The following is a 19,248-nucleotide window of genomic DNA, read 5'->3' on the forward strand; positions in this document are numbered from 1 at the left end:
TGGGTGCAACTCATTGGGAACTATTAATGAAAACTTCACAAACCAAGTCACAGGAGGAATAGCAATTGAATGATTGTATTTCCATAGATTGCCTCATGTTGTTTTTCCCCTGCAAGGTGTTGGGATTGCATGTGCTTAGGTTAACTGTTAAAACGAAGGAAAGGAACATTGGTTTAATGACACCTCAGCATGGCTGTTTAGTGTCTAACAGATGCTTATTTAAAGACCGGCCTCGATGGCACAGTGGTTAAGCCATCGGACTACAGACTGGTAGGTACAGGGTTCGCATCCCGGTACCGGCTCCAACCCAGAGCGAGCTCTTAAAGGCTCAATGGGTAGGTGTAAGGCCACTACACCCTCTTCTCTCTCTCTCACTAACCACTAACAAACTAACAACTAACCCACTGTCCTGGACAGGCAGCCCAGGTAGCTGAGGTGTGTGCCCAAGACAGTGTGCTTGAATCTTAATTGGATATAAGCACGAAAATAAGTTGAAATCAATCAATCAATCAATCAATCATTATTTAAATACCAACACAAATGTTCACATGCTTCCAAATCAAATATTAATGTAAATCCCCCCCCCCCCCCCCAAAAAAAAAAAAAAGCCTGCCAAAAACGCTTCAAAAACCCTACATATTCCATTTTAATATTTATTACTGTTTATTTATTACTGATAGAATTAAAAAAAAACATTTTGCACATTTGATGTATTTTTGGTCATTTTGCTGTTTCCAGGATGATGACTTAATTTTGCACTCACAACAACATGTACCTCTAGCAAAATATATTCATAATTTTACCTTGACAAAAAAGAAAAGAAAGAAGCAATGTAAATTCTTTTACTGTTCTAATAAACAGCAGATGTGTAAACCTTGTGAATTGGTGTGGAAATAATGATCCATTTCCTATAACACGGCCATTTGTCCATCTTCTGGTCATTTGGCTGTCACACAATTATTATATTATTTCCTTTACCCAACAATGGCTGAACAGATGTGAATATAATCTCAAGTGGTGAACAAATTGTTCTTCTTGACAACTAATTGGTTTTGACATTTTCAACTTCTTTACTGCAGTTCAACGAATGGTAATGAAAATTTGTGGAGCCAATACTTGTAGCAGTGTATGGGCCTAGAGTTATTAATACCTTAAAGGTCATGTTGAAATCTCATAAAGCCATCAAGGCCTCTAGCTATTGGTATAGACGATGTTTGGATTAGGTAAATATAGAGGCCTTTAAATCAATCCATCACTCGTCTGTTGGTCGGAGAGGAATTTCAGTTTAAACCAGTCGCCACTGCGTGGTTACTAGTATTCATGAATGTTGCTTTTCAGTAACAGAGTGAGCAATCTTTGAAGAGATGAGCCTGTAGAACATGCTTCCAGTAGCCTGGTGCTACCATTATATGCCTGGACTGGCCTTGGTAGTGTCGTGGTTAAGCCATCAGACATAAGGCTGGTAGGTACTGGGTTCACAGCCCGGTACCGGCTCCCACCCAGAACGAGTTTTAATGACTCAGTGGGTAGGCAGGGTTTCTGCCAGAGGGTAAAATGGGTATGGCGACATACCCAAATTGTTTTGCAGATTTTTTATTTTAAGTTAACCATTTGACAAAATTAATTACTCTTATCATTACTGTATGATTTTCTTAACCCTGACCCTAACCTTAACCCATTTTCTTTCTGGGGGGAGGCCCCCCCCCCCCCCCTGTTAACTGTGTTTGCATTCAATTCCATAGCACTATACCCAAACATTTTTTTCTAGCAAAAGCACTGGTAGTTGTAAGACCACTACACCTTCTTCTCTATCACTAACAACTAACCACTAATCCACTGACCTGGACAGACACCCAGATAACTGATGTGTGTCGAAAACAGTGTGCTTGAAACAATTGGATATAAGCACGAAATAAGTTGAAATGAAATGAATGAAATATCCCAGGACTGGCTCCAACTGACGAGAGGTAAAACCCACAAAAACACAGAGATAGAAATATTTTATGTAACGATGTACTCAAAACATTTTAATTTACAGCTATATGTCTTTGGACAAATGGTAAGGACCTAATAAATAATAGGAGGGGGAACCCGCTGCCATCACTCCATGGGGTACTCTGTTTGATAGCAAGGTGTAGTGTCACTAGTAGTAATAGGCACCATTCCACAGACAGGATAGTGCATACCACAACATTTGTTAACATTGGCTGGAATGAGAAAGCATGAGAGAATGCATGACTCTGTTTAACGGGGAGGTATAAGACCACAATAGCAACTTGTGTCTCATTATCCACTAACAATTAACATACCAGGTATTGTCTTGAACAGTCTGCCTAGATAGCTGAGGTGAGAGGGCAGAAAGAAATTCACATCATTAAGAAATCTTTTCTCAAACATTTATCCATCATGCATATATTAGTTATTATTGTTATTATTACTAGTATACCTACAAATTATTACCATTTATAGCTATTTTATTATATATAATTATTATAATTTAAAATATATTTTACAAAAATTAAGTATTGTTGCTTTTCAAAACTGTTTTATTATATTTATAATATGAATTATTGCTGCTTCAAAGTTCTTTAATTCACTGTTGGTGTATAAACTTGTCAAACATCTGTTGTGATTATCTGACAGTGTCTTTGATCGTGGCAGAGGCAGATGACAAGTTTCCTCCTAATGTTGATGGACAGGCGATGTGGGTGTTTGTTATCTTGAGAGAGATACATTATCTCTGTCACATGCTTTCACCGTCATCCACCATCTGTTAGGTGAAGCTCAAGAACTAAAAGAACAGTTTGCAGTTTCTGGCCATATTACTACCATGTTGTTGAGATCAATACAAGGTACAAATATCATCATTCATTTGAAAAACATGTCATCGCCATACTGTCATTGCCATTCTGTCATTGCCATACTGTCATTGCCATGCTGTCATTGCCACGCAGGGACAGATGTCACTTCCAGATGACACCCAATCCTTGTCAATGACTCTTATGTCTAGATTAAGGAATTATTGGAGAAGGTGAAAAGGAAAGGAAAATTTGATTAACGATACCTTGGAGCATTATTTTATCATTGGTTATTAGGTTAAAGAGAGTGTAATTGTGACATATGGCCGTGTGGTAGAGAATGTGAGAGAAGAAATCTCCTGTTACCGGGTTAGGTTGAATTTCTCAGACAGGCCAGCTCAAGCCATGACCAATGACACACTGTCAGTGGACACGAGATGGAAGTAGAGAAATGTGTCCAGTCAAGCTGACATCTTATCCTTGATGTATTTATGTTTAATTATTTAATTTGTTAAAAAGCAATTAATTGTTTTAAGGTTTGTAATCTATAGTCCTTCCCCAGACAATGCCTTTTTTCATACTTTGGAATTTACTACAAGTTATTTATTTCTGAGCCGATTGATTTTCTATATTGCATGCAAAAATAGTATTTTTTGTTTTGTTATTTCTAAAACACTTTTACTTTTCTTCTTGTGTCAAACCAAACTGAAATTGTTTACAAAAAACATTTTTGTAGGAGGATGGGATGGACTATAAATATAATTTTTCAAGTGTGAGTTTTTTCTATCTTACCATGATCAAGTTGTTATCATATTTGGCTTACCCAGTTTGTTAATTTTTATTGTAGACCTTAAATATGGATGATTTTCTCTTAGTGTTTTGATTAGATTGTTCTGAAACTTGGTACAATGATCTTCTAGGTTATTCTGAACAAACTAATAGAGATTTTGAATATGTGAATTTTATTAAATTAAAACATTTAAATAGAAATTTAACATTAAAAATTTGAACATATCTTCTCTTAGAGTTTTGATTGAATTTTTCTGAAACTTGGTACAATGATCCTCTGTAACAGTCTCCACAAACTAATAGAGAAATATTTAGAAAAGTGTTAATTTTTATTAAAATTTGCACATTTTAATAAAAATTTAATATTGACAATTTGAAAGTCTATCTCCTAGAGTTTTGATCATAGTTCTGAAACATAGTATTATGATTCTGTTAGGCAGTCTCCCCAGTCAAATAGTGAGATTTTTACAAGTTTAAAATTCATTTGTTAAAAATTAAATGAAAAACATTTAGTTACAAAGTTAACATTGAACATTTGAAAGTCTATGAATTATCTGTTAGGTCTCTTGTTTATAGAAATCTGTTTGGATTTACTTTGTATTGCACATGCCACATGGTCATTTGATTTGATTTGATTTCAGATTATTTTTTGTGCTTACATGTATATCCAATTAAAGTTCAAGCACACTGTCCTGGGCACACACCTCAGCTATCTGGGCTGTCTGTCCAGGACAGTGGGTTAGGTGTTATTGGTTAGTGAGAGAGAAGAAGGTGTAGTGGTCTTACACCCACCCATTGAGTCGTTAAAACTCACTCTGGGTGGGAGCTGGTACCGGGTTGCGAACCTAGTACCTACATACCGGCCTCGGTGGCGTCGTGGCAGGCCATCGGTCTACAGGCTGGTAGGTACTGGGTTCGGATCCCAGTCGAGGCATGGGATTTTTCATCCAGATACCGACTCCAAACCCTGAGTGAGTGCTCCGCAATGCTCAATGGGTAGGTGTAAACCACTTGCACCGACCAGTGATCCATAACTGTTTCAACAAAGGCCATGGTTTGTGCTATCCTGCCTGTGGGAAGCGCAAATAAAAGATCCCTTGCTGCCAATCGGAAGAGTAGTCCATGTAGTGGCGACAGCGGGTTTCCTCTCAAAATCTGTGTGGTCCTTAACCATATGTCTGACGCCATATAACCGTAAATAAAATGTGTGGAGTGCCATGGTGCCATGGTGACTGCACTAAAGTATAAATGTTTGATGAGGAGTTAGTGCTTTGTCTGGTATCCCTATCACAGAACATGCTATTAACACATTTTAAAAACATGGTGCTGGGTGTTGTAGCAGCAGGGTCAAGTTGAGGTCAGCCTGTGTGTTGGTGAGGAGCTGTTTTGTCTGAGCAGTCATCTCCATGAGCTGTGTTTTGCCATACAAGTGTTGTAATTTTCTGCCACACTGAACCTGCTGATGAACTAGCAGTGTGGTCTCTACACCATGTGTATGTGTATGTGTGTGTGTGTGTGTGTGTGTGTTTGTGTGTGTGTGAGTGTTTGTGTGTGTGTGTATGTGTGTCTCTCTGTGTGTGTGTGTGTGTCTGTCTGTATGTGTGTCTGTATGTGTGTGCATGTATATGTTGTGTGTGTGCGCACCTGCATGTGTGTGTGTATGTTGTGTGTTTGTGTGTGTGGTTGTGTGTGTGTCTATTTAAAAATTAATAACAGACCTACTAGTAAACAATCTTAACAAAGATAATATATTATATTACAGATGTGAAGTACTGTTGATGTACACAAACTTATTATAGAGTGGCTGGGCTGTCAGTATCCAGTGTTAAGTGTGGACCTTGTGTCTTCAGTGTCACCGTCCTGTTTTAAACCTGTTGCATATTTGTGTACTCTTTGAGCTGGTGTTCATCTAATGTATGAGTGTTGTATGTTTGTGTACTCTTTGAGCTGGTGTTCATCTAATGTATGAGTGTTGCATGTTTGTGTACTCTTTGAGCTGGTGTTCATCTAATGTATGAGTGTTGCATGTTTGTGTACTCTTTGAGCTGGTGTTCATCTAATGTATGAGTGTTGCATGTTTGTGTACTCTTTGAGCTGGTGTTCATCTAATGTATGAGTGTTGCATGTTTGTGTACTCTTTGAGCTGGTGTTCATCTAATGTATGAGTGTTGCATGTTTGTGTACTCTTTGAGCTGGTGTTCATCTAATGTATAAGTGTTGCATGTTTGTGTACTCTTTGAGTTGGTGTTCATCTAATGTATCAGTGTTGCATGTTTGTGTACTCTTTGAGCTGGTGTTCATCTAATGTATGAGTGTTGCATGTTTGTGTACTCTTTGAGCTGGTGTTCATCTAATGTATGAGTGTTGCATGTTTGTGTACTCTTTGAGCTGGTGTTCATCTAATGTATGAGTGTTGCATGTTTGAGTGTGGTGTATTGACTGTGTGAGTGTTTGGTATAGTATGTGTTGGTGTGCTATGTGTTGGTGTACTGTGTGAGTGTTTGGTATAGTATGTGTTGGTGTGCTATATGTTGGTGTGCTATGTGTTGGTGTGCTATGTGTTGGTGTACTGTGTGAGTGTTTGGTATAGTATGTGTTGGTGTGCTATGTGTTGGTGTACTGTGTGAGTGGGGTGGGACGTAGCCCAGTGGTAAAGCATTCGCTTGATGCACGGTCGGTCTAGGATCGATCCCTGTCGGTGGACCCATTGGGTTCTTTCTCGTTCCAGCCAGTGGTTCACAACTGGTGTAACAAAGGCCATGTATGTACTATCCTGTCTGTAGGGTGATGCATAAAAAAGATCCCTTGCTGCTAATCAAAAAGAGTAGCCCATAAAGTGGCAATAGTGAGTTTCCTCTCTCAATATCTGTGTGGTCCTTAACCATATGTCTGATGCCATATAACCATAAATGAAATGTTGAGTGCATCGTTAAATAAAATATTTCCTACCTTCCTGTGTGTGTACTGTGTGAGTGTTGGTATATTGTGTGACTGTTGGTGTGCTATGTAACTGTTTGTGTACTGTGAGTGTTGGTGTACTATGTAACTGTTTGTGTACTGTGAGTGTTGGTGTGCTATGTAACTGTTTGTGTACTGTGAGTGTTGGTGTACTATGTATTGCTGTACTGTGTGCATATTAATGTACAATGTGAGTGTTAATATATAATGTGAGTGTTGGTGTACTGTTTCATTATTGGTGTATTGTGTGACTGCTTGTTGTACTGTGTCAATGTAGGTATATTGCATGAGTATTAGTGTACTTTGTGATCATAAGCATACATTGTGAGTGTTGGTGTGTTGTGTGAGTGTTGGTGTACTGTGTGGGTTGGTGTTCTATGAGTTGATGTACTATGTGAATGTTGGTATACTGTTTTGAGTACTGGTTTATTGTGAGGTTTAGTGTGCTATGTGAGTATTAGTGTACTGTGTGAGTGTACAGTGTAAGTGTTGATGTGCTGTGTGTTTTGATGTACTGTGTGAGTGTTGGTGTAATATGTGAATATTGGTGTACTGTTTAAGTTGGTATGCTGTGTGAGTGTTGGTGTATTGTAGATATTGGTGTACTGTTAGTGTTGGTATACAGTGTGGGTATTGGTATTATGTGTGGTGTCAATGTACTGTGTAGGTGTTGGTGTTCAGTGTGTTGAATGTAATCCATGAATTAAATTTTGGTATACTTTTTGAGTTGGGATACACTAAGTGTTGGTGTACTGTGTAGGTTGGTGTACTGTGTAGGTTGGTGTACTGTTTGGGTTTTGTATTCTGTGTTGTGTTATACTGTCAGTGTACTGTATGATTCATGAGGTATTATATGAATGTTGATGTGATGTGTGGGTTTGGTATACTGTGCTGGAGCAGTGTATGAGTGTTGGTGTACTGTGTGGGTTTGGTATACTGTGCTGGAACAGTGTATGAGTGTTGGTGTACTGTGTGGGTTTGGTATACTGTGCTGGAGCAGTGTATGAGTGTTGGTGTACTGTGTGGGTTTGGTATACTGTGCTGGAGCAGTGTATGAGTGTTGGTGTACTGTGTGGGTTTGGTATACTGTGCTGGAGCAGTGTATGAGTGTTGGTGTACTGTGTGGGTTTGGTATACTGTGCTGGAACAGTGTATGAGTTGGTGTACTGTTGGTGTATACTGTGGTGTGTGAGTGTTGGTGTACTGTGTGGGTTTGGTATACTGTGCTGGAGCAGTGTATGAGTGTTGGTGTACTGTGTGGGTTTGGTATACTGTGCTGGAGCAGTGTATGAGTGTGTACTGTTGGTGTACTGTGTGGGTTTGGTATACTGTGCTGGAGCAGTGTATGAGTGGTGGTGTACTGTGTGGGTTTGGTATGCTGTATTAAGAGTTGATATACTGTGGGTCATGTATTGTAATGTAATGTGTTATGTGTTGGTGTACATAATGTGTTGGTATATTTTGAGCTTGTATGATAAGCTGAGTGATGGTGTACTGATCTGTGTGAGTAGATAGACAGTGCTAGCCGTGTGTGCAGGTCTAATGAAATGGAGGAACCAGAACAGTATACTGTTAGTCAGCACAAGTAGCCTCTTGTTTGTGACATGAAGCAATTTGCAAATAGATTGGAACCGTCATGTTTATCTGACGTGCTCTATTGATTGCGTGGTGTCGCTTTGACGAGGGCCACACTTGGGCTATTGATTCTCAGTGCTGGGCAGTGGGTCTGTACACTCAATATAATTATTTGGCGCAATGCAAATTATTCCTGTCTGTTGAATTTATTGTAATGGGTTTTTTCTAAGAGTTTTTTTTATTTTTATGATTTTGTTTTAAATACTCATTCATTAGTATCACAGTTAAGGAACAGAAGAGTGAGGATTACAAGTTTGTTGAAGACTTTCCAGGGTGGAGCCAGAGGATCACAGCCAACTCCCAAACTGGATTAATTAGCCTTCATATTTTAGTGTTACACTGTGGTTTTGATAATTATATAAATACTATTTTTATATAATTACCTTTTGTGACACCCAGTAGCCGATGTGTATTTTTGTGCTGGGGTTAAACATTAATTGATTAATTAATTAATTAATTAATTAATTCATTCATTCATTCATTCATTCATTCATTCATTCATTCATTCATCCATCCGTGATAGGTTTAATGCAACAGAGTGCTTTGAACCCATTAATGAGTTTGGCGTGAACAGTTTTCACATTTTAGAAACGTTCTTACTACCCCATTCAACTCTCCTCCACCTCCAACTCTTCCCCCCTCCTAGATGTTGATGGAGTGATACCTGGCTATAAAACATGATTTCCCACTTCACTTATAACAGCCATGTTGTTGAGGCTGCGGTTAACGATGCTGAATGTTGTCTTTGATGCTGTATTTATTGCCGTGTGACACGAGAGGGAGCTGTTAGCGTGTCGGATATGTCACACGATTGTCAGACATCGTGACTGCATCGTGCAGTCCCGGGGCCCGCCACATCCAGTAGGTGATCTATAATTGACACGGATTCCTTGTGTTCAGCAGGATGCTGTGTGATATAGCGACACTCGGGACGATCCCGCGCATGATAACAGCCATTGATGCAAGATCTCTCATTAAAGAAACAACAAAAACCCCAAACTCCAGTCAGTGGTTTGATTGAATTTCCCACTCAATCCCATTATAGCTTGCTTTTCTCTGTAATTAGAGGTTTCATTAAACATGTAGACATGTTAGAGCATGCTTTAATAGTTTATATGAGCAGATAAAAAAATGTCATTATGGAGTTGAAAAAGAAAGTAAAAAAGAAGACTGAATAGTGATAGGAATTGCAGATTAAAAAACTGGGTGGATTAAAAAAGACATCAAGAGAGACTGAAAATAGACAGGAGGAAGTGTGTGTGTTTGTGTGTGTGTGTGTGTGGGGGGGGGGGGTACATTCAAACTCAAGATGCTGACATTCAAACTTACGATAGTGACATTTAAACTCACAATATTGACATTCAAACTCACGATACTGACATTCAAACTCAAAATACTGACATTCAAACTCACGATACTGACATACTGACATTCAAACTCACGATACTGACATTCAAACTCGCGATACTGACATTCAAACTCGCGATACTGACATTCAAACTCACAATACTGACATTCAGCCCCACATTATATCTTGGTGTTTTATTCAGACATGTTACTGTTAGTAATGAATTGAATTTAATCTAAAATGTCATGTTTCTTTCCATCAGTATAGTTTTGTTTGGATTTTGACAGCAACCTCAAATGATGAATGGTGTAAAAAATAAAAGCAACAACTGAATATTTAATTAAACACTGTACAGAAATCCAATAACTGGAAAGGTTTAAACATAAATCACTTTCATTACAGTTTTCTCCTACATTTCGCCGCCTTCATTATGGGATTGATATTTGCCATTAAATTCATTTTTCCTCGTCAAAATTGTAACGAAAGTTATTTGTGGTTAAATATATTTTAGTTTTGAGCAGTAACATGCATATGTTACAAACCGTATCTATCAACTTGTACAGCGTTTCAGTCACACAGCAAGGGATTTTAATGTTTGATGAGAGTGGCAGCAGTTCTCAACTGTATTAGAAATTAACTTTATCATCTTTCACTTGAACTTCACTGGATCCATCAAATAGAACTTCATCATATTTTAGTTGGAATTCACAAGATCCGCAGTATAACCTTACTGCAAAATTCATATTCTTCAAATTATTCCATGTTTTTTTGTGTGTGTGTGCTGGCATCCGATCTTACAGCCTAGAAATGAGCTTGCAGCGATCGGTACGAGAGGATGAGTAATTGATCTCGTCTTGACGCCAGTATTGCAGGAGACATGATTTATTATGCAGATTGGCCGCGCAGGTCAGCGTGTGTGATTAGACTTACTGTTTTGTTATCCTGCTATAATACAGACCTCATTCTGCAAACATTGGTGTGCAGGCAGCCTGCGCTTCATCACCGGATAGCAATCTTCCACCAGATTATTCCTGATTGCTTTTCATGTTTGCTGATATATTGAAGAGCCGCCATGTTGTGAACTGCAATTACATTAAACATGGAGACAGGCGTAATTGCAGCGTACTGGACAGATCAGATCACTGATGAGCCACGAGCTATCGGAGAGTGTTCAACAATTATCTGTCGTTCTCGGTCCTTCAGTCCACAGGGCGGAGAAAGAGCAGCAGCTAAACGGGGACCCTCGGAATGTCCAGTCAAACAGAGAAGAAACAGCCTTACATCATCAGGTGTTCATGAGTCAAGCCACTTTGTAGAGAAATCCAATGACGATAACAGATCTGTTGTGATGTCTTCCTTGTTCAACTGACAATCTTCTTATGTCACTAGTAATGGCCCATACAAACATGTCTCACATAGGACTGGTGATTTTTGTTAGTTTTTACATCAGTTACTATCATTTCTTTTCTTATTTTAAATTGTGAAAAAATATATTATCAACCAGTTTTTATTTTGCATAACTTTCCATGACCCAACTCAAAAATTACCCGGCTTGAAAAATGACATTAGCAGATTACATGACTTTCTAAGATTTCTATGAGTCCCATGTGAACACTGGTGTAGTAGAAACAGGGATTTACAAATGTATAGTTGAAACAGGGATTTGTTATAGATATAGGGATCTATAGTAGAAAAAGAGATTTACAAATGTGTAGTCGAAACAGGTATTTGTTATAGATACAGGGATCTATAGTAGAAACAGGGATTTATAAATGTATAGTTGAAACAGGTATTTGTTATAGATATAGGGATCTATAGTAGAAACAAGGATTTACAAATGTGCAGTCGAAACAGGTATTTGTTATAGATACAGGGATCTATAGTAGAAACAAGGATTTACAAATGTGTAGTCGAAACAGGTATTTGTTATAGATACAGGGATCTATAGTAGAAACAGGGATTTACAAATGTGTAGTCGAAACAGGGATTTGTTATAGATATAGGGATCTATAGTAGAAACAGGGATTTACAAATGTGTAGTCAAAACAGGTATTTGTTATAGATACAGGGATCTATAGTAGAAACAGGGATTTACAAATGTGTAGTTGAAATAGATTTGTTATAGATACAGAGATCAATAGTAGAAACAGGGATTTACAAATGTGTAGTTGAAATGGATTTGTTATAGATACAGGGATCTATAGTAGAAACACATTGTTTTGATGATCGATTTAATAGAAAATAGTTGAAATGTTTGATAAATCTAGACTATTCTCTAGAGACTAGTATTAAATGTTTGATAAATCTAGACTATTCTCTAGAGACTAGTAATAAATGTTTGGCTTAAGACTTCAGCTTGCTTATTTGTAATTAACAGTCAAATGTTCTGACCTCGGCATAAATCTACATGGGAGTCATGAGAATCCTGGAAAGTCATGGAATCTGTAAATGTCATTTTCCACACTGGGAAAGTCATGGAATCTGTAAATGTCATTTTCCACACTGAGAAAGTCATGGAATTTTTGAATTGGGTTATGGAAAGTTATTGGCTAGACAATGAAAAATGGTTAATAATATTTTTTTCCCAATTTACAATAACAAAAGAAGTGATAGCAGTTCACGTTTATTGTTATTTGATAGTTCATGACTGTGGATATTAAAACATTACAAGATCTGAACAGTAATGATTGAACCTGTGGCAATCCATAACCAATTTTTAACTTGGTGGTCATATTAACTAGCCACAAACGTTTGTTTTCTCAAGCTGTGTCTGTCAAAATGAGTATCATTTTTCACTGTCTTCTGTTGGATGGATAGTTATACTACCTACCATTACCAGTAATTTTGATTTCAGGCCATAATTGTGAGTGTATTTCATCCACTGCTACAGTGTTGGGTTCCACCAGGCCTCGTTACTGATAGCCAGTTGTGTCCATCATGATTTGAAATAGTTTAACTGTCCAGTAATGTTGCACTTTATCCAGTCTGGTATGTAATGAATACTGGTTTGAAACCACTCTCAGTGCTTTGTTGTACTCATACAGCCGTGATTCAAAATGACGTGATTCAAAATGACGGTCATCAGTAACAGCTAAACTCTGTCTTAATGTGACCATCAATAACTTTCAAACCGGCCTGGTCATTGGGTTCCCAAAACAAGCTTCATACATCACTCTGCTGACCACTGGGTAATATTTTCAGTGGCAGTCTTTCTTGTTGATATTTTAGCATCTTCTTCAAACTGATCTCATTCAGTATACTGGGGGCGGGATGTAGCTCAGTGGTACAGCGCTCACTTGATGTGTGGTTGATCTGGGATCGATCCCTGTCGGTGGGCCCATTGGGCTATTTCTCATTCCAGCCAGTGCACCATAACTGGCATAACAAAGGCCGTGGTATGTGCTATCCTGTCTGTGGGATGGTGCATATAAAAGATCCCTTGTTGCTAATCGAAAAGAGTAGCCCATGAATTGGTGACAGCGGGTCTCCTTTCTCAATATCTGTGTGGTCCTTAACCATGTGTCTGACACCATATAACCATAAATAAAATGTTGAGTGCATCGTTAAATAAAACATTTCCTTCCTTCATTCAGTATGCCAGTACCTGGTACTTTTGTTTTCTCCATCTGACTAATTTCCAATCCCAGAGTCTGCTTCACTCTGGTAGTTTGCTATATTGAAGTTTACAAAACTGGAAAGAGGTGTGATGGCATTAGTGTTTTTGAAATTGTTTTGTAGTTGGCTTCTTTTAGAAGACTATGCAGTGTGTATTTCTTATTTTACCCCCCCTCCCTCAATAAAGCTATCTTTATTCCTCAGCAGTATTCTTTCATAAATTATATATACGTGTACTTCGTTAGAGACTGCAAATAGTTATTCCCAGGGAATAGGACATACAGGTATTTAAGAAAAGAAATATTGAAGCAGTAGGTTTGGGGGCCTTTGCAAGTAATACTTGATCCAAGGTGTTTTATGTTAACAAAGCTATCTAAGAAACTAGTTACAGTTGAAGTAATACTTGATCCAAGGTGTTTCATGTTAACAAAACTATCTAAGAAACTAGTTACAGTTGAAGTAATATTTGATCCGAGGAGTTTCATTTCAACAAAACTACCTAACAGACTGGTTGCAGTTGAAGATTGGTAATTCTAATTAACTTCTCTTGTGATGAAACATTACTGACGAGGACATCTGTAGACTGTGTGTGTGAGAACCTGTCCATGCATTCTGCTGGTCTGATTGCACCTATTGTCGAGCTGATTGTAAATGCTCTCTTTCTACCGCTAATGAATGGCCAGGTTGATCAGCGTGTGTGTGTAGTTTCTCCTTATTCAGCAGGAACAAGTGAGCATCATTGGATACATGACAGGTATTAGCAGCCATTGATTTCTCTTTCGTTATGCTAGGTGCTCATTTCCTCCACTGGGCTTGAGCACCAATAATCCTATTTTCCGACTAATACAAATGGACTGCTCACTTATTGAAATATTTTTTTTTATTATACAAAGATGGTTTTTGTGTCAGAAACGATCAATATTTGATGATTGTTGTCCGGGGTATTTAGTTTAAGACAGGAAGTTGCAGTAAAAAGCCGATTCAGTCGGCTACATGGAAATGAACTTTATAGTAATCTGTTTGAACAAAGTCCCTAAAAAGTTTCTCATGTTTTAGATTAATGAAATCAATTTTTGTTTTCATGTTCATATAAAGGGGAAACAATAAAATGTTCTGTTAATTGTAAAGACTTTAATCATTGCTAAAGTTTAAAAAGAAAACAAATTGGTATCTTTTCTTCAGAAATGGAAATGGCAAATATCCAATAACTGCCATATTGTTTCTTTAAATATTTTTGCTTCAAATTTTAGTTGTTTAATTTAGTATCTGAATTAAATATATTCTGAACACCATTGAAAACACCACCCAATTTTCAGTTGTTGTTATCACATATGTACAGTTGTTATCACATATGTACGGTTGTTATCACATATGTAAGGTTGTTATCAAACACAGTAACCCTAACCCTTGTATACATGTACAATTTTTAGGTTGTTTATTGTTGAATGAATTACAAAATATACATCGTGTTGGGTGTCAAATATATATATGAATTAATGTTTAACAACACATACAAAAAATACATCATGTGTTGGGAGTCAAATTTATAAATGAATTGATGGGTTATTTATTGCCTACATGTTCTTGAAAACATCCAGTTATACAAAACATTTTAAGTGTATTATTTTTTCCTGTCATTTCCTTTTCACAACTACAATCCGTTTGCAGTGGAATTCAGTATATGAAGTATAAAAGTGAGCGATATATCAGTTACATGCTCACAGTGGCTATATTACAGGTTTCCTATTCTCTGAATCCATTGTAAATAGTATTATACATTAGTGTTTGATTTCTTTTTCTATACATTATGATGAGAGCAGCACAGCAAGACTTACATATTTTTTAATATTTCAACCATCACACTGTATAACACACTGTTCTATGTTCTATGTAAACATGTCCTCATATGCCGTAGAATATGGCCTGAGTGTAAATAAAGTTCAGTTCAGTTAGGAAAATTTAATTAAGAATTGACCGCAATTATTTTTTGCTTCATGCAAGTATGAACCGAAAAAAGAATGTGCACACTGTATGACCACACGTAGAGGGTCATACAAAAGTGTGCACATCGTTTTTTCGGTTCATACTTGCATGAACCAAAAAATAATTGTGGTCAAATCTTATAATTAAATTTCTATGCATATTTTAACAATACATAATTTTCATTTTGTTTAGCTTTAAATACGCCTGTAGTATTGTTTGTGTAAACTTCATTGATATTTATGTCACGTAAGAATGCAAACATTCATTCACTATTATTTGAATCAGGTGATTTTTTGTAAATGACGTCATTTGGTAAATGACGTAATTTTGATAAGCGATGCCATTTCCTCTAACTGCTGTGCATTTTTACGGATCATTTAGTTATATTGGAAGGAATTGTCCTATTCGTGTTTAGTTTATATTTTATGAAAAAGAATGAAGGAAACGTGTCTAACATTTATGCTGTCGGTGGAACCGTTTAATTTTTGCCAACAGCTGTAGAACATTGCTTACAAGTAAGTTACAGACGTGAAGTTTCCTACATGATTTCTTTGGCCACCGACGGAGTGTCATTTCATGATTAGCGAAGGGTTTTTTGTTTTGTTTTAAATCAATGCGTATAGATCTACATGTCTACTCTGAAATAGCATTTTCCATTAATTTATCGTATACAATTTTTTAATTGCTTTTGTAGCTTTCACGTGTGTTTTCTTAAAAATATCTAAATATGGTTGCCTGAATAACCCGGCTTGTTGCACAAAAGTAGTGTGAGTCAGTGGAGGGGTAGTAGACATGGCTTAAATTTTTTCAGTTCATTGAGATATGAACGAAAAAAAGTAAGCACCTCTGGACCAATCAGATGTATTTCCTCTTCATTAATACAGATTAGAGCTATGACTTGTAAAGTATGTCAGTTGTTTCTCTAGTTACTAGAGCACTTAAAGGTAGGATCAACTCAAACAAGAGCCCTATGTGTTGGAAAGATGCATACCCAGACCACCAACACATACTGACACTTTAACAAATGAAAAACGCGTAATTTTAGAGTTAATAAAAAATATGATTATTCCTGCTAACTGGGGGCAACCATTTTATTTAGTTTTTGTGACATCCGGTGGCATAGCTTGGGGCGAAGTGACGTCAGATCCATCCATCTCCTCTATGCACAGTGTACACAAATGCTCTAATTTACGACAAGGCGCTTCGCTTTCATCAGTCTGACTTGTAAAACAACATAAATGACTTGATAGTATAATAAACTATTTAGCTAAATATATTTAAATTTGCATCAATAGAACGAAATGGAGTTATAGGATTTTTCTCTTTTAAAAACTCCAAAGAAAAAATGCATATTATTATGCCTATTGGTAGGGTGCGTTCGAGCAAAAACGACCACTCACGATACCCAAGTGATAATTTTCTTTTCTTTGGGACTACGTAATTGGTCAGTTTTGTGATTTTAGATGGGAAAGTCTACTTAATCAAGGGTTTTACAGAATTACTTACAGTAATAAAGCAGGACGGCTGATAATGTCCATTACGATTTGAGGGTTGTCTGCGCGGTTATCACACAATATCCTGTGATCTTAATAAAAAAGGCACATCTTTTTAGTGTGTTTAGACACAGTGTTTGGGGACCGTCTAAATATACACCTGCCAATCAGGAAACACAGGTACCAGCCACGGAAAGAAAATACCAATTAACCAAGAAAACACTCCGATTATTTCAGTATGTGGGTTAATTTATGCACAAAACAATACAGTTATTTCAACACTTTGACAATGGTGGTTTATTTTGTATTGAAAAATAATATATACTTGTTGCTGGCTTACTGGGATGGATATTATTACAGAACATTGTGATGCATCTGTAGAAATCAGGTATGTTTTGTTTCTTCAGTTCGAAGCTCGCCAGAGGGCATATTCACTGGGATGGTACAAAATGGCTGCGCCCGTTATATATAATAGCCGTCACATTTAACTGTTTTATTAAATTAACTATACGATTGTACTTGTTGATGTTATGCAATAATGTGCATTATATATCGTTGACTATGCATACCAGGCCAATTGCCTTAATTATCCCTTCCTTTAAGTGAGACTAACAGTAACTACAGACAATAGTGTGACAGAGTGGAATACACAATGCATCGCAGTCACATTTAATGATATTGTTTTTATTAAAAGTTTTGACTAAACCACCTTGAACATAATGTGACACAATCCTGAGTTAAATGTATATGTGACACACTCAGTATAATGTGGTCTGTTTTCAAACTGAAATAATCGTACACATTTCTATCATGATAAAAAGAGAAACCTGCACAAGACAAAATGTAACCTATCAGGGTTTCTACCAGAGTGTAAAACGGGTATGGCGCCATACCCAATATTTGGCAGATTTGTTTTTGGACAAAATTAATGACTTATCATTACTGTATGATTTTCTTAACCCTAACTCTACACTTAACCCATTTTCTTTCTGGGGTAGGCCCACCATACCCCCTATTGACTGTGGTCACATTCATTTCCATAGCTCCATACACAATAATTTCTTTCTGGCAGAAACACTGCCTATTTCTTTGTTGGAGTTTACTATGTTGGCATAAAAGCAGACCTGTCAACCTTTAGTCAAGAGAAAACAGGAGGTGTGTGTTAAAAAAGCAGGAGATTTTGTCAATAAACAGATTTCCCATGGAATCTGGGAGGATTGACAGGTCTGCATAAAAGTTCAGAATATTATACATTGTGCATTTTGGTTTTAAGGCATTTAAGGTTACATACAAAATTTGTTTTTTTTAATGTTTAATTTCGCAGTTTATAAATATATTCTGGTGAATTACATGATAGTGTAGATATCATGAAAAATTGAGTAACTAGTGTAAAAACAGAAATAACTACCAAATCAAAGGGGATGGTGGTATTCAAGATTTCATAAACATTCCTATGCCAGAGTTTGCTCTATCAAAAAAATATATCATCACTCATATTTTTACCAGTACATGTATTTCCTTTTGTGAAAATGGCCCACACCAGTCCAAGGGGAAGAACTCTGTACGTAACCCACTATAGGGTGCAGACCAGCAAATCAAATGCCATAGATAACAATAGTTACATATAGCTGCTACACACATCCTTACAATGAACCAATTATATACAGCAAAATGCTGGTTATCAGTGTATTACTATTAGCACTTCTACCTAACACATTCTACCTAACACAGCCTCCAAAGATTAAAGGAAATCAATGTCCCAGTTTCTCATTTCAAATATGTAACAGGAGATGTCAATGACTACCATAGTCCCACGAAAAACAAACACTGTTCATAGAAGTCTGTTACTCTGGTGGGGTGTGTATATGTTACTCTGGTGGGGGGTGTACATGTTACTCAGGTGGGGTGTGTACATGTTACTCTGGTGGGGTGTATATATGTTACTCTGGTGGGTGTACATGTTACTCAGGTGGGGTGTATATATGTTACTCTGGTGGGGTGTGTACATGTTACTCTGGTGGGGTGTGTATATGTTACTCTGGTGGGATGTATATATGTTACTCTGGTGGGGTGTATACATGTTACTCTGGTGGGGTGTATATGTTACTCTGGTGGGGTGTATATATGTTACTCTGGTGGGGTATATACATGTTACTCTGGTGGGGTGTATACATGTTACTCTGGTGGGTGTATATGTTACTCTGGTGGGGTGTATATGTTACTCTGGTGGGGTGTATACATGTTACTCTGGTGGGGTGTATATATGTTACTCTGGTGGGGTGTATATGTTACTCTGGTGGGGTATATATATGTTACTCTGGTGGGGTGTATATATGTTACTCTGGTGGGGTGTATATATGTTACTCTGGTGGGGTATATATATGTTACTCTGGTGGGGTGTATATATGTTACTCTGGTAGGGTATATATATGTTACTCTGGTGGGGTGTATATATGTTACTCTGGTGGGGTATATATATGTTACTCTGGTGGGGTGTATATATGTTACTCTGGTGGGGTGTATATATGTTACTCTGGTAGGGTGTATATATGTTATTTACCAGGGAACATTTTGTTCAGTATTGCATCACGATTCGTTTCAAAGATCACTACACAATTTTAAAACTTAA

General features: G+C 37.2%; 1 protein-coding gene across 3 annotated transcripts in view; it reads left to right on the forward strand.

Annotated features, from left to right (window-relative positions):
- The window catches only part of LOC121374964 (cytosolic carboxypeptidase 6-like), a 113,690-nt gene that overhangs the window by 81,698 nt on the left and 12,744 nt on the right, over positions 1-19,248 (forward strand). The gene's annotated exons all lie outside the window — the stretch shown is intronic.

The sequence above is a fragment of the Gigantopelta aegis genome, chromosome 6, assembly GCF_016097555.1.
Source record: "Gigantopelta aegis isolate Gae_Host chromosome 6, Gae_host_genome, whole genome shotgun sequence".
Classification (NCBI taxonomy): domain Eukaryota; kingdom Metazoa; phylum Mollusca; class Gastropoda; order Neomphalida; family Peltospiridae; genus Gigantopelta; species Gigantopelta aegis.